Here is a 15617-nt window from a genome sequence, read left to right on the forward strand (position 1 = left end):
GTGTGTAGTCTTTTTCATATTTGTACAAAAATGAATTTTTACAGAAACTGTGAATGGAGACCAAAGAAACTATTGTAAGTATTGAACTGTACAACTGTCTTGAACTGTACATGTCCAAGGAAAACTGAACAACACCTGATCCTTATTTCATCCGAGTAGAACTAAAATAAAAACCTCAGATTTTATTATCAAATATATTCCCATAGTTTATCTTTGTTTTTATGTGGGTTCCTTTCTGCTGAAAGCTAGTTTGAGACAAAGACATTTCAAGATCACTGAAACGCAAATTGATCAACAAACAAATACCTCCATTCCTAAATATCCTTCACAAAGAACAATAATTCATGTCTCCCATTGAAAAATACAACATCCTGGTATATATAGAAACAATAAACATGCATACATAGTTTACAGAATGCTACTGAAACCATATAAACTGACCCCATGAGGTATTTTTCAGGAAACAAGGAAGAAGTGTACTCAGGGAAAAGAAGTGCAACTTAATGGTTAAAATGTTCTTTTTTTTACATATTGTTTGAGATGTACTGGTTTTCTGTCAGTCGTTCCTAAGAGAATTATTTTCTATCAGTCAGAAGGTACAAATGTACGGCAGATATGTTTATGTAAATGTGTGAAATAAATGTGTCGAACAAATACCGGATAAACCCCATTTACGGCTATAAATTCTCAGCTCTGATCTTAACACACTCGCACAGAAGCTTCCAACAGGGACAGGGTTAAAATGACATGGCATACATTACGTTACTCTTGTCATTTTGCTGCCTGATTCATTAGAAGAGTTTATGGCCCTCTAATATGTCTGTAATATATAGCCTGCTTACTGACGTGGTTTAATGTTAACATCTGTCTAATTTGCCAAGGTTATCTCAAGTTCCATTCATCTCCTCCACTAACAATATGCCCCTGATTCCATGCTTCATGGATGAGGCACATGCGGTTTCATATTTAGTGCTATCGATCACAGGTAATTGCCTCGGCGTTCCCCGCCTCAGTGTTCAAAGAGAGCTCCCCTCAAAGGCCGATGATTGATGGGAGGTGATTCTTTCTGCCAGAGGAGGGCGTTGTCCGTCAGACTTAAACAGTAAATAACTGAAACAGCTGCTATGTAAGGGCTTCACAAAGCAGATTATTTGTCAGTAGCTTATGTTCTCTATATTTCCCCTTTGTCCCTCTTAGGCCAATGTTAATTGATAGCTGTTTTCCCACCAACACTCCTCCTGCTTCCAGGGCTCTGCATGTGACATCTGTGAAAGTGAACAGAATATTAAAAATCAGAAAATTACCGAGCTCAGCTGATCAGTTAATATCTGTACAGGATAAATGATATACATGTATAGGCCTAAGTGTTTTTTAGCTTTAATGTTGTTATAATAATTTGGCCCACGTCCTTCATTATCTTTGGAAAAAGCAGTTTGCATTGAGCACTTCTCTTTGTTTCAGATTGCAAGGTGGGTTTATGGCAAGACAAAATGTCAGCTGAGGCTTCACGTGTAACTTGAGCCACTGTTTGTGTACTTCATTATTCATTTTAACACAAAGAAGACTCGAGCTCAAACGTCTGTTCCAACACAACATTAGCTTCATTCAGGATTCTTCGGTTTTCGAGATTGGGCCTTCTTGTCCTCTTCAGAGAATCATTGGAATTTTTTGTGGTAGGTATTTAAACCCCTTTGTGGACTTCACCTGTATGAGCAAACTTTAAGACATGAATTACTTATTTTGAACAGAGATGGAATTGATTCCGTTTGTCAAACTGAAATCCATTCAGTGCCAGACAGGAGCATGGAGACCCTTGATCTGGTCCCCGTTGAACGTCTTTCTGACGAGACAGTCAAAGGTGGAACTGAAGCTCAAACATTGGTACTGCTCCCTCGCTGTATCTTGAAGTATTTACAGTATTTGCAAATCACTTAGTAGCATGCGTGTTGATGTTATATTGAGTGTATCCAGAAAAGCACTATGGAAGTATAAGGATGATGATGTTGAAGACTATTATTATTATTATTGTGCCTAAACCCCTAAAATGCAAAGTGCAAATTTAGATTTAATCTTCTTTCTAAAAGCTGATACATTTCCAGATATTGTTAGTTGTATGAGCTGAAATTAGAAATGCCAGAACTAATTTGTGAACATTATAGTTAGGCTTAGTTAATTATGCAAATATACTGACAGATCAATTAAAAACTGACCTGCAAAGTCTCAGATTTGAGTGTGCCAATCAGTATGCAAATCCTACCGTTTGCCAATTAAATGTTTGCTCTAGCATATTATTATCTGTTTCCACATACAAACAGAGCTAGAGGAACCGACAGCGTGTAAATTCTCCACCACTCCAGGCTGGACATTTTTCTTAAATAATATATGTAATTAGGAAAGTTCAAATACATGGAATAGAAGAAAAAGTTGTTGTGAAAAAAGATGACGAATCTAACAAAGGATTATGAAACAAATTAACCAATCCTATTTTGTGATCTTGGGATAAATGTGATGTTAAAATTCATTGTATTTATTGAATTTTTTTTTTCTGTGTTCAAACTGTTATCTGAAGCGACACAAATTAATGGGATGTTACTTTATACCTTGACAAAGCCTCTGGGAAACGTTTTCATTACTATTTCATAGGCTATGATTGTTTTGGAAAGGAATTCAAGGAACATGAAAGCACATTCTGTCCTCATTATTGATTTGGTACAGTATTATAATGGTCAAAGTTAGTCTGATAAACCTGAATTTATATAACAGATCAATGTGAGACTGGGTAAAGGAGACAAGGACAGAGTGTGACCTTCAATTACCATTTGTATTCCTGAGTCTCCACTCAAAAGCATCTCCGCAATGGACCTGTTGCCATTTTACTTCTTCTCTATAGCAAAGGATTGACATGTACTGTATACTAAGAAAGGCACTTGATTTGTGTCCCATGAAACACAGACACATTTTAAGTTTCTGCTGCCCTGACGCTCTGGGCTATGATTAATTGTTTTAGGAGAACCTGATAACACAAAGTTCCCGATTGGCTACAATTTACAGTACTTTTACAGCTTTCATACCAGACTGGAGTGAATTACACTAAAGCCTCCAGGACGTTATGACCGTATTGGTTGGTAACACTATGTAGGAAGTAAGCAAACTGAATCACTTGCCGAGAAAGGAAAGAGTTTTTCACACATACCCATGCTGCCAATTTTAATTAGTTGGTTCTCATCAAAATGCAGAATTGTTTTTAATTGAAGTACTCATTTTCACTTGATTGCATAATTGGTATAAACTGATAATGAATGTGCAGAAAAATCAATGCATCCCCAATAAGTTACACTTAACTCAAAGTAAACCGAATACAAATAATCATTTTATGTATTTCTTCTGTGTGCTAATAACATCTGCTTTGCAAAGGATTTTTTACATCTGTGCCTGTTGTTCATTATTTAGTGTTTGATTTATTATTATGGAAATCGGTGTATATTATAGAGCAGAATACACCTTTATATTGCTTCTTTCTCCACAACAACGGTTTAACAGATGATGGAACACACTACTATAGCATTTCTGATACCCTCGAAAGAAGTCAATTTGAGAGCTCTATAACGTGTACCTTCATTGACAAAAAATACGATAAAAAAGTTGGACATTTTATCACATAGTTTACAAAAAGAACATAGCTGACAAAATAATAATCTTCGCTTCTTTAAAATTCTCTTCACCACACACAGTCTGCTGGACTAAGTGCGTCTATGGAAACAGGGCATACCTAATTAGTGGCTGAAATACTTTACCGGGCTCAAGAGGTATTGTGGAGTTTCTTTTCCCCTGCTTTCTTTATGAGTCTCTTTTCAGTGAGAGGTTGGAGTGGCGCTGTTCTCCGGTTTGTGGGAACATTCTTTCAACCCTTTCAGGTTTGGTTCATTACATGGCTAATTAAGCAGGGTCAGTGGACTCCTGCTTAAAGATGTCAGCAGGAGTGATTTTCAGAGGCACTTCAGCTGGCCTGTTCATTAGTTTCCTAGTCATGTGTTACAGACATGAAGAACTCGGTATCCCGAATGTCTGTAAGATTTTACGTCCATTTAAGAAAAATAAATTGTTCTTCACAACGTCTAAAAAACGCAGGACAGCTTGTCACATTCTAGTGCTTCTGAAAGTATCTTGAAGGTAAATGTTTAAGTATCATTGTTGGGACATACAGTAAGTATGTGTTTGCGTTGATCAAGTATTCATGATTCATATTATTATAAGGCTAAAATACAAAGTTTATATGTTGTCCTGAAAATTGATTTTTCAATTTTGTTTCATATATTGCTCGTTCAGTCAAAGCAGACTGAATAATAGATGGTTACCTCAACTGTAGAAAACAAAGGCATACTTATATACAGTATTTACAAACTATCACACCCCAACAAATAACAGACCTGTTAGATGAACATATGCATTGTATCAAATAATTTATTTCAAGGTAAAAAAGTCTTTGTTGCCTTTTCACACATTCGAAAATGGTTTCAAATAGAAGTCGTACAAAATTGTATGCTTCAGTGCACATACAGTAAGATGATATATATGAATAATTATTTATTTTCAGAATTCTCATCATACATTTGACACATGGATTTTAATGCCGTATGCAGTATGTGATAGTGATACAGTTAGTCAGACAAGTAAAGAAGTGCGAGGTAAACATCATTGTTTTAACCTATTTAATCAGTAATAAAAACAGTACACAAAGAAAACTGTTTAATCACAGTAAAGTACAGAGGTCTACAGAAATACACTGGCAATAGCTTTGGAAGGGATTACAGCTGTGAAACCTCAAGCACAGATAAGGCGCTTGAAGTAACAATGAAAACTACAGTACATATCCACTAGCTTTGTGGTGTTAAATAATGGCTGTGACATCTTTCCACAGTTTCCCTACTGAAGACTTGAACTGCATTATCCTTGGTGATTGGCTTGCTGTTTCAATCCATTTTGTTTGGTGTCATGTTTGCGTGAATTCGGGCCTGTTTAACTAATCAATAGAATTCAAAAGTTTTTCATGTGCATTAAGTCCAGCTACAGTATGTCCAACTTGAGAAGACAAAATAAAAGTATATTTTGTCTTTCTGTGTGCTTCATACTTGAACTTTTGGCTTGGTACGGTGAAGTCATAGATGTCTAACTACTGTATCGGAGTTGTGCTCATCAAAGTGTCCTGAAAAGGGCTAGAAAAAAACGAAGCAAGGAGAAATCTGACAGGTGTAAAGACAGCATACTACAGTATATGAACAAGTAATAGGTTTATTCCATGCTGAAAAAAAAGAAGAAAGAAAACACAACATTTCGGTCATGGAGCCTTCTTCAGGTGTCAGGCTCCACGGCCGAAACGTTGTGTTTTCTTTTTTTTTTCAGCATGGAATAAACCTATTACTTGTTCCTTTGCAGCCTAAGCATGCTGACGCAGCTACCCACCTGAACTAATACAGTATATTCTCAGGAGATTTAATGTTATGATCAACCTACGTTTAATTCTGACCTGAACAAGAATCTGTAGATGTAGTCCAGGTGTTTGTATATTATTGTTGCCAAAGCTTTGAGAGACAGAGCTTCATACAGTATGGTGCTTCACAGATCACATTACTAAATCAGTGGCACTGGGATTCTATTTTAACTGTGGTTATTCTGGTCAGTATTCAACTGGGGATCATATCCACGCAAACCCAAGTGTGGATTTGGAAGGGTTATTCTGATGGAGACAATTCATCCTTCGGTTCAGATCCCGCCTCCCCCCGCCCATTAATCTTTCAGAAACAAAGCAAAAGAAAACAAAACCGAGAATTAGCAGCACATGCAGAGGAACCGGAGATCCGTTCAGCGAGATACCAAAGGAGTTAAGAAGGTGCCATGTCTCATTCTTGACTTTGCCAGTTTGAGGTGACCTTCTGATAGGCGGATTAAATAATCGAACACGCAAAGGAAGTACAGCCTGTTGTTTCTCCCATGTTTGGCGCGGTTGATGATGAATGAAACGAAGTATCAGCTGATGGCGTGAACGTGTTTACTCTGCTGAAAGAGTACCTTGTGGTATAGGCTTTCTTTAGGCAGCACATATCCTGCACCTGTCCTATCGAACTTGGCACACTGAAGCACCCCTCAGCAGATGTTGCACCTCTTTTGTTGACATGCTATTAGCAGGCACTCTGCAGGCTGGTATGCAGTGTAGCTTTCCCTGCACACTTATCAATAGACAGCAAACATTCTTTTTTTTCCGCGCGAGCAAAGGGTCAAACCATTTTGCCAGCCCAGTAAAGCTTTGCTGGATAATTGCTCGTGATTAGCAATTTTAATTACCAGGTGCTCGGGGGTCATGGCTTGTTTTTCAGAACTGAAAAGGTTCAGAGCTAGATTCAGCCTGGCCCCTTGTGTACCCTACTTCTCCATATCTTTTCACTATAACGAAGAGTCCTTTTATTGACTTAAAAGATATTTAGCCTTCTAGGAAAGGGATGTTTGGAATTGAAATCCTTTATGGTTAGAGGCTGGGGGGCTAAATGGAGCAAGCCCATAATCCCCTTGTCAACATTCGGCAATAGAAATATCCTCCAGACTTCTTCCTTCCATTCGGGCCACAGGAAGACTTAGCATTTCCAGCACTCTCCACCTCAGTGGCTTTGAAAACAGTGTTTTTTTTATTATTTTTCTCCAGCGAACAAAGTTTAAAAAACAAAGCTTGTCTTCTTCCACCTTGGCCAGTTAAAAAGATGGTAAGATAATGCAGTGGCAAAGAGCAGGTCAGCATGATTCCATGTGGCAGCCTTCATGTCCTTAGGTTTTGTTTTCTTTTGTTTTTCCCTTTGTGTGGGTGTGGGGGAGCTTTTTTCCCTTCACATTTTTTTTTTCAGATGGTTTTTCAACAAAGATTGAACGGAACCTCAGAATTTTCAAGGCAGCGGAGCAAAGAATTTACACTCCAGTGCTTCAAGGCCGACTCCATCTCGTTCAGCAAGGTGAAACAAGGCCTGCCTTTTAAAACAAAAAAGAAAGAACATTGTTGCATCAATTCTAATCTATCGAGGTTTAGTGCTTATTGACAACTAGGCTAGAGCCATGGCCAGTTCATTTTTCAGGGTTTCTTCAACGCCCTACTCTAACTCTGTAAGTTCAAATCACTTGTGCAAAAAGGTTGTCAGAAAGACAGAACATCAGTTCCACTGAGAATCCCACATGTGTGTGACTATAATGGGGCATTTTAACATTCCTGCTGGGTTACATTGAGGGCAATAGTGTTCTTTTTCTTTTTACTTACAATGACAAAAACATACCCGAATTACACCCATGCCGTGATGATGTACATGTATTGAATCAAATGCTGTTCATGTGCCATCTTTCCAGAAGCATAAATGCTGTGACTATCAATATTTTGTGTGGAAGTCTGTGGACGATCCGTGGAAGTCTGAAATTATTCCAAAGTATTAGAACATATTGTTGTGCTTACTGTATGTTTAGTGAAGACCACATTTAGGTACAGTTATTGTTTCTCATTTTGTTTACAATGTAAACCAATCCTAATACTCATTTCCTGTTAGAACGATAAATAAAAGGTGGACTCCATAGCAGAGCCCATCCTGGGTTCAATACTGTTATGCAGATTAGACAGCATGTGACCCCCACCTTGATGCCAGTCCATCACAGCAATGCTCAGTAACGCAGGTCCCCACTAATACAGCAGGGAGGAGTACAGCACCTCATTGAAGGTCCAACAGCATCTCTAGCTGGGACTTGAACCCACACTACAACCCTACACTAGGCAGACTCCCACATAAATAAAATAATGTAAAAGTGTTACAAATATATATATATATTTAATGTAAACAATTCCACAAAAGTTGGGGTTATTTGAAAATTTATGTACTTCCAGTTACTCCAATCAGAACGCAGATACCAACTCCCCAACTCCAAAACCAACAGATTCAAGTTCTCATTCATACCTGTAAACATATCGTTACTTAACACGTGACTTCTATTCCATGTAAATATGTATGTATATTGTTCTTCCTGTCGGGTTTTTTTTCTTCTGTCCGTCTGTACACCAACACTGCTGCTGTAAAACAGCATGTCCACCCAAGGGATCATAAAAAACACTCTCTCTCTCTCATTCTGCAATGCCTACGATATAAATGCAAGGCAAAACGTTAAGTAAATTTGTCAATATTAGAATACGATAAATTTTTCAAACTAGGGGAGCACATTTCGCCCATCTTTTGGTTGCCAGTAGCAAACTGATCTGAGGATCCTATCCCACCATTTCTTGAAGGAAACCAGCACATCAGCTTTCACAACATCAGCTTCAACAACCGGTGACTTGCTCTTTCAACAAAAGATACACTTTGCAGCTGGAGGTGAAACTCTTCCATTTTTTAGTATTTTCCCCTCCACGCTTCTGCCACTGCTTAACAGGGTTATAGGTGACAGTGGTTGGTCCCTGAACCATTCAGGCCTTGTTGTGGTCCCTAATTTTTCAGCTTCAGAGACTCGCGCCATCTTTACTAATGGATGAAGAAGCAGTGGCTGGAGATGCTGATGGCAACATTGAAACTGAATTCAACATCACATAAGATACCCAGGGTAAGTGAGGACTCCAGTGCAGTGTGTTGAGGAGCAGTTGGGTTTTGAACTGTTAACCCCACCCACCTTGTAGTCAAAATCCCTCACTGTTGGATTGGCATCTTTCTGGGCCAATGAAGGAAGCTCTTTCTCTTTCATATTGTCATGTGCCACTGTTTAACCAATCAGAGGTGTGTTAGAAACATACATCCGTCTATATGGAAACAGGCCTCGTTTAGAATTTCGTGTTCCAATTTTAGTCACTGCTTTTTGGAAAAGGTATTACTGCTCTGGAGTACATCCAGAGAAGGGCAGCTACTGTACATACATTCTGGGGGTTAAGGGAATGCCCTACACTGACAAGCTAAAGAAAATGAAACCCTCTTTCTTGAAAAGAGAAGAGTACAAAGGGACCTGATACAAGTATTTATGATCCTCAAAGGCACTGACAGTCGACACAGTGGCCTTATTTAGAATGAACAGTGAAATAGGACACAAGTGGAAGTGCATTAAAACTGAGAACAGGAGGCACATCTTTTCCCAAATTATTGTGAGAGTATGGAACAAGCTCCTGTCTATGTTGTTGAAACTGATACCAGGGCTTCTTTCAAGAAATGGGATGTTGAGATCCTTTAACTACTACTAAATGGGCTAGATGCACCACATCAGCTCATCTAGTTGGTTTTAAGCGTTCTTATGGTCTGATCTATCTTGGGTCAGTAGATTTGATATGAACAGCATTTTAGTCCCAGATTAACAGTTCTCAAGTGCTGTAACAGAGAAAGCATCGACAAAGTCATGTTCTGCATAGAAAATTTGCACCTTTGAGTAAAAAAAACAATGCAGAGAAAAACTTTCACGTGTCCGCTTTTGTTTCTGAAATGAAGTTATAGAAAAATGCCAAATATAATGCCCAGATTTAATTTTGTTGTCAAGTTCTAGATTTCGAACACAGTATATCTCCGTATCTAATAAAGAATAATTATATAAACTTTTTTTCTTTGGGTGTACAGTAGATACAAAGGACATTTTCTGTTTAATACAAATATTCACACAGGAGCACATTTCTCTTTATGACTTCAAAATTCAGTATTTTTCCTCTATTACAGTATGTGTCGTAAGTGGTATTCTAAGGATAAAGTTCATTAGCATAAACTGGAAAAAGTATCTGACACAAAGCTACCTTTGTGTGAGTTGCCATGTTTTGTTTCCTTTGAATCTTGCCGAAACTGGTTGTTAAAATGTATGACATCTATTGATGAGAGGGACTCCCTGCTGATTACATTTTTACAGTGCTTTATAAAATCTGCAATTTGCTTCATAAAGGGCTCCTGAATTTGAAGAAGAAATAATGACTATTCCCGAATGAAGGAGCCTATTAATAACAAAGTTTTCAACTATGGTCTTGCATGTTGAAAAGGTGACTAGCCATTCAGTACTACATTTCATAAGTTAATCTAAAAAAAAACTAACTGAACAAACACTCTGTGAAAGGAACTGTATTTCACAGTATGATTGGACCATATTTTTTAATCCAAAACATAGGTTTGGATACACATAGGTGTATCCTTTCCCTGTTAAATGAGCAGGTAAGTGTCATACAGTATGTGAGGTTCTGCTAAGGTAAATGTTCCCATTACATTTTGAATACATTTCAAAAATACATACAGAAAAGGGCTAGGTTTATTCTGAGAATGAATAAATTTGTTTTGAAAATGCTTTTATATCCATCTGAAAATTCTGACTTTGTTGTCATGTAATGTGAAAGATATTATATTGTGCAAACAGCAATACAAGACAACCATAGGTGACCAAAATTATTGTCTTGTGGTCCTCATGAGTGCTCTATACAAGTAGGGTAAACAAGAAAAGACTTTCATAAGATGCCAGCTTATTGTGACATTTTTCTCATCTATTTAAAAACTAATGGCCCCTTAGTTTATTACACCATCATACATTTTAACACTTGTAGGCTTATACCATGCACTGTAAAAACAGTACTTTTCTCCTTCATCTGAAATCCTAATGCTATCATTTCTTTTGTAGATTTAAATACTTGATGGTGGTACTCAGTCTAACAAGTACATCCAGGATAACATACAAGTCTGAGAGTATAGCTGTATTTTGGTTTTAGTCTGTTGACCGGTCTAGATTAAAATATAAAATATTTTTAACTCAAATGTATTTCTAACCAACATCATCATCATAATTAACTGATTTTACTTTATTTATTATATTTCTTAAAACAAAACAAGACAGGCCAGGGATATTTACCTATGGTATATACTAAGCAATTAAACAAGGTTTGAGATAAAATAGGAGTGAACAATTCATAATTTCACCAAAACATAATGCACAATGACTTCTGATGTGCATTTAGGCCAGTCTATTATGTAATAAATAATAAAACACATAGTTTATCTCCTTATAGCATTTACAGCTTCATACATTACACCAAATAAAGCAATGTCTTCTGTGCAGAGAGATAACTAAAGATTTATATTGTGATGAGCTCTAATTTAGCTGTTCTGAATTCACTGATGAGTTATTTCAGTTGAGTTTAATAATAGTGTCCAACTTGTTTAAATGACTTAGCTGCAAACTCATCTTTAAACTAGGTTAAAGTTGATCCAGTCTAGGCTGTCTTGAATACAGAATTAAGAAAGATGTCAGCCTTCCTATAGATTTTAATATTATGGCCCCCAAAAGACAAAATGCTATTTCTTGATGATTCCTGGATATCATTAGAATTTATTTTCATATGTTGTGGATGTTATGTAGCCTGTGGTTTGATATGTGATGTGTAAGATGTGATTCCCACTGCTGTTGCATGAATTTTTGTGCCAAAACAGTAGGTGCATTTGTAAATCTGACTGCAGACTTCAGCCAGCATTGATAAGGAATAATGAGGGGTTAGGGGTTGGATAAAATGGTATTACACTTCTGTTACTTTTATGAGCCTTGTTTCCAAGGCAGTGGCTGGGCTTTAAATCATCTACTTTGAAGGCAGGGAATCTACCTGCATAGCTAAAATAATTATTGAGAACTGAGGGCCTTTACAAAGTAACATTTTCTATCCTTTTTTTATTTTGTTACTCCTCCTTCATCTTTTTGCTAAGATCAATAAAGGCGAATGAGATTTGGACATGTGGAAAGTAAGGTGCACTCCTAATTTTCTTCCATTCTCCCGAGTTCACTACAGCCTCTGAGACGATGACTTATCTTGTGCTGAAATATCTATTTAGCGGTCTAAAGTAAAGCAGGGAAAAACAGTCCCAACAAGCACTTCTGTTAAGTCATGCTTACAGCAAGTATGAAATTGAAAAATGTAACTGACACAAAGTACTCTTTGTTGTGGAGTACTTGACAATTAATGGGTTTAATGCATATCCATGCCCACTGAATCACTGAAACAGATTGGCTGTTTTGACATGGTCGATAGTACTAGTCTTTCAAAATAAAGAGGACTAGCTTAATCCTCAAAACACTGCCTGACGGCTCTGAATAAACTTGAAATACACTGGCACCAAAAGGATATACAGTACGTAACCTGTGTGTGGGGTGAACAATCCAATTAACGCAGAGAGCCACGGCTCTGTATAAAACTGTTAGTTTTATAGGAGGCCTAAAATGGTAGATGAACAGAGATCTAGAAAGTAAGTTACAGTAACTCCTTCTAATTGAGCAACTGATTAATACAATGACGACATACTGTACTGTACAGAGCTGAGCTCAAATAAGATACGATAAGCTTTTTTTCCTCTAGGAAATAAATATGGAATTATAGTGCTTTTGAATCCATCACAAATCTTTACAGATCACAGATCACTTGTTACAACATAGTCAATAAATAAAAACCCCAAGACACTTCGGCACTCCGTGACTAGGGTGATAGACCCCTGATCTGTACTATTATTGTATAATTATAGGACCAGTGATGCTGTCAGATTGCTAACAGTGTGATATACTGTAGGAAGGTGTGTATAAATAAACCATTCAGTTTTATTAGCTTTAGCCAGAAATGACAGTGTTGATGAGCATTTCATATTGTACGCATTCGTTTTTGTAATGCGACTAAAAGCATTAGGGCACACCGGAATCGACTTTCTGGAAAGGCCTTATTTTTGGAGGAGGGCTTTCCAGTAAGAAGAGCCTACTGCCGTCAACCCTGTCTATTGCCATCCGAGAGGGCCAGCGAACGCGCAGAGCGCTGCGGCAGAATGGTTCAAAACTCTCCGTGTGTAAGTGGTGTCAAGACTCCTCACTCTGAAAGGCGGTCATCAAAGTGGTTTCCTGCAGGTGACCAACAAAACCACTTTCAGACAACAGCATCCTTTCCTAAATGGTGTTTCTTTTCCACATGCCACTTGTTGTTTTTTTTCTTCTCCGAGGGCAGGCGTTCTGTTTTCCTCGTGGTCCCCTGACACTACCTTCAGATTTTCTCAAAGGGGAGTTCATAAAGCCGGGTTTGTCTTTGAATTCAGGTAACAGTGATATCTTTCCTGATAATATTGTTTGTTTTCAGTCTGGGCAGTAGAAGTCCCAGGAGAGGTTAGCGATTCAGTTAGCGTACCTGGCAAAGTGTTCCCTCCTTGTCACCTGATCCAAGATGAAAGTTGTCTCCTTCCTTCTGATGAGTGGTAAGAAAAGAAACCACGATAGACAGGGGGGATTAAGTGAACAATGCTGCTGAATTAAATATTTTTACATTTGAGCATTAATACCCTCGGCAGAAGGTATTAACATCCCAGATAATTGACTCTGGAAGCAGATAAGTGCTCTCTAAAGAAGTTAGGGGCACTTGGTATAAAGTAAATTACGTGGAAAGCAATTTTGATAATGTTGTTATAATTACAGTACCATTGTTACGTTTACATTTTTTCTTTAAAAACATCAATCTTCCTGTCAATGTTGGCGGTTTACTGTAGATGTTTGTATGGTATAGATACATTTGTGTTTTTATTTGTGGTAATTTCTGGTAACAAAATCATCATTTAAGCATTTTTATCTAGGCAGCTCCATTCCTTTTGAGTGTTAACCAACTACTAAAGACCATTTAAAAGAAACTCTTATGAATTTCTATATAATTTAGATTGATAAAATAATGGCAAGAGCATATTATTTTGTGACACCTTAACTACCTGACAAAGGTATTACAGCTTTTTTTTTTCCAAAGAGGAACATTCTACCATGACACATCATATCTGAAACGTTTTAACATAAAATACTGTACCTCACCTCTGCTGACTTCTCCCACTTGCTGTGATCTTCAGTGTGTAAAGAAGCTGCCGAGTCACAAAATGGATGGATTCCCTTCAGTATTCGTGGGAGAGTAATAATCTAAAATGGAATAGCTTTATTGACCATAGCTATTTTGATTTAGACATTATTCATCACAACTAAACACAACATGCATTCAAGATCCATTTCATATGTAGTGTTTATTCCCGTTTTAAAATTAGCATGAAATGTGAGGCCTCCATGGTACTCGGTCTTTCGTGGGTATTACATCATAGGACTTGTTAAATACTAAAGAACACCAGGGACACCTTTTTTATGTGTTTAATATTTTGAATTCTTGACATGAACTCATTACATTACAGCAAGAGGCAAATTTAACCATTTTTCAACGGTCTTTTACAAACCAGATTATCTGGTAAATCGGAAACGGTGAAAACGAGAATGTTGAAGTTCAGTCAGTAGTAAATTGTGTCGGCAGTTTGGTGCCACGCCGATGCGTAGATCCTTCGTTACCTGAATATGATCCCACCCATCCCCTTCTGCTGTTCTTATCGGATAGGCTTACCTGTAATTGACAGGGCTTGGCTAAGAACCAGATAGCTGTTAGTGTAGGAAGACAATATGGTAAAACGGTGAGGGATAATATAGTACAGTATGTGTGGTAATATAAGTGCTGAAAATGACTAAAATGACCGCTGTCTTAATTTTTTTTGTTGTCGTTTGTGTTTTACACGCAGTTTCCATGGCTCCAGTAGCAGAGCCCTGTGAGAAAAGAAATGTTCAGGTAAAGCAGGCTCGACATCCTTATAAATTAATAACTGGGACCTTCTGGGGCTAATTATTAAAACACTACCCTTTTGATTTGTAATCTTGCATCTGTTATCGCACACTGGCATTTACTAATTATGTCTCGTATAAAGTTTCACAGTTGCTTCGTAATGATGTTCGAAATAAGTGTATCAGAGCTGTCAATCAGGCAATTAGGTTGGATAGCAAAGAAATTCATAGTGCCAAAGCGAACGCTAGCGTAGCAAGAAAAATAAACATTAAATTTTAACCAAACACCCATCCTACTTTCACTGTTGTTTCCTGGGATCGGCGTCTATTTTTATGTCGAGGAAGCTAACATTATACAGCAGTCGAAGTTTATTGTTTATTCAATCTGCATAGACGATTTTGTTAAAAATGCGATTGTGATCGATTTAACATCTAAATCAACCGGTGTTTTACTATATTGTCGAAATTGTAATACTGTATGCCTTCTGGCTTTAAATTACGTAAATTATGTTGTATGAGTTACTTCTCTTAAATTCTCCTTAGACTGTATAGGTACAGTAAAGCTGTTATTTTCTTTTTATTTCAGATCATTCAGATATTTCAGATTTCCTTTTGTTATTTAGATCAGAGAGTTGTAATCTCTAGTGTTTTTGTTCTGGTTTGCATTCAGGAGTAGGATGGAATCAGACTATCTTCACAAAACTGTGACAGCTTATTTTTAAATCCATATGATAGAAATAGTGGAAAGAAGACAACAAAAAAATATTTTTTTTACATGTGTTCTGTGGACTCTTAGTTAGAAAAAATATAAAACCAGATCATTTGTGAATGTTTCAATACTTAATATTAAGAAAATATTCACTATTAAGACCCAAAGACTAAGACATTGGCTATCTTACATTCATGATGACGTTCTTTTTGAAATACAAAACCACTCATAACAAAGTGACAGTTCTCTGCTGGTCTCAAAGCACTTTCCTTTGCACTCATTTTTGTTTCAAATTTAA

At 37.2% G+C, this 15617-nt stretch overlaps 1 protein-coding gene and 1 long non-coding RNA gene across 4 annotated transcripts in view; both read left to right on the forward strand.

Annotated features, from left to right (window-relative positions):
- Positions 1–1717, forward strand: part of atp11a (ATPase phospholipid transporting 11A) — a 102145-nt gene extending 100428 nt beyond the window's left edge. The window contains exons 34-35 of one of the 3 annotated variants that reach the window (XR_015924860.1): positions 1198–1273; positions 1462–1717. The gene's annotated coding sequence lies outside the window, so the exon portion shown is untranslated. The remainder of the gene's footprint in view (positions 1–1197; positions 1274–1461) is intronic. The other 2 variants (XR_015924857.1, XR_015924859.1) reach the window with 2 other exon arrangements.
- A 6797-nt stretch (positions 1718–8514) lies between these two features.
- Positions 8515–14992, forward strand: LOC148675861 (uncharacterized). The gene is made up of 3 exons (XR_015940848.1): positions 8515–8613; positions 13118–13232; positions 14571–14992. It is a non-coding gene; the product is annotated as an uncharacterized LOC148675861 (long non-coding RNA).
- The last annotated feature ends 625 nt before the right edge of the window (positions 14993–15617 follow it).

Source organism: Lepisosteus platostomus, chromosome 2 (genome assembly GCF_059453375.1).
Source record: "Lepisosteus platostomus isolate fLepPlt1 chromosome 2, fLepPlt1.hap1, whole genome shotgun sequence".
NCBI classification, from domain to species: domain Eukaryota; kingdom Metazoa; phylum Chordata; class Actinopteri; order Semionotiformes; family Lepisosteidae; genus Lepisosteus; species Lepisosteus platostomus.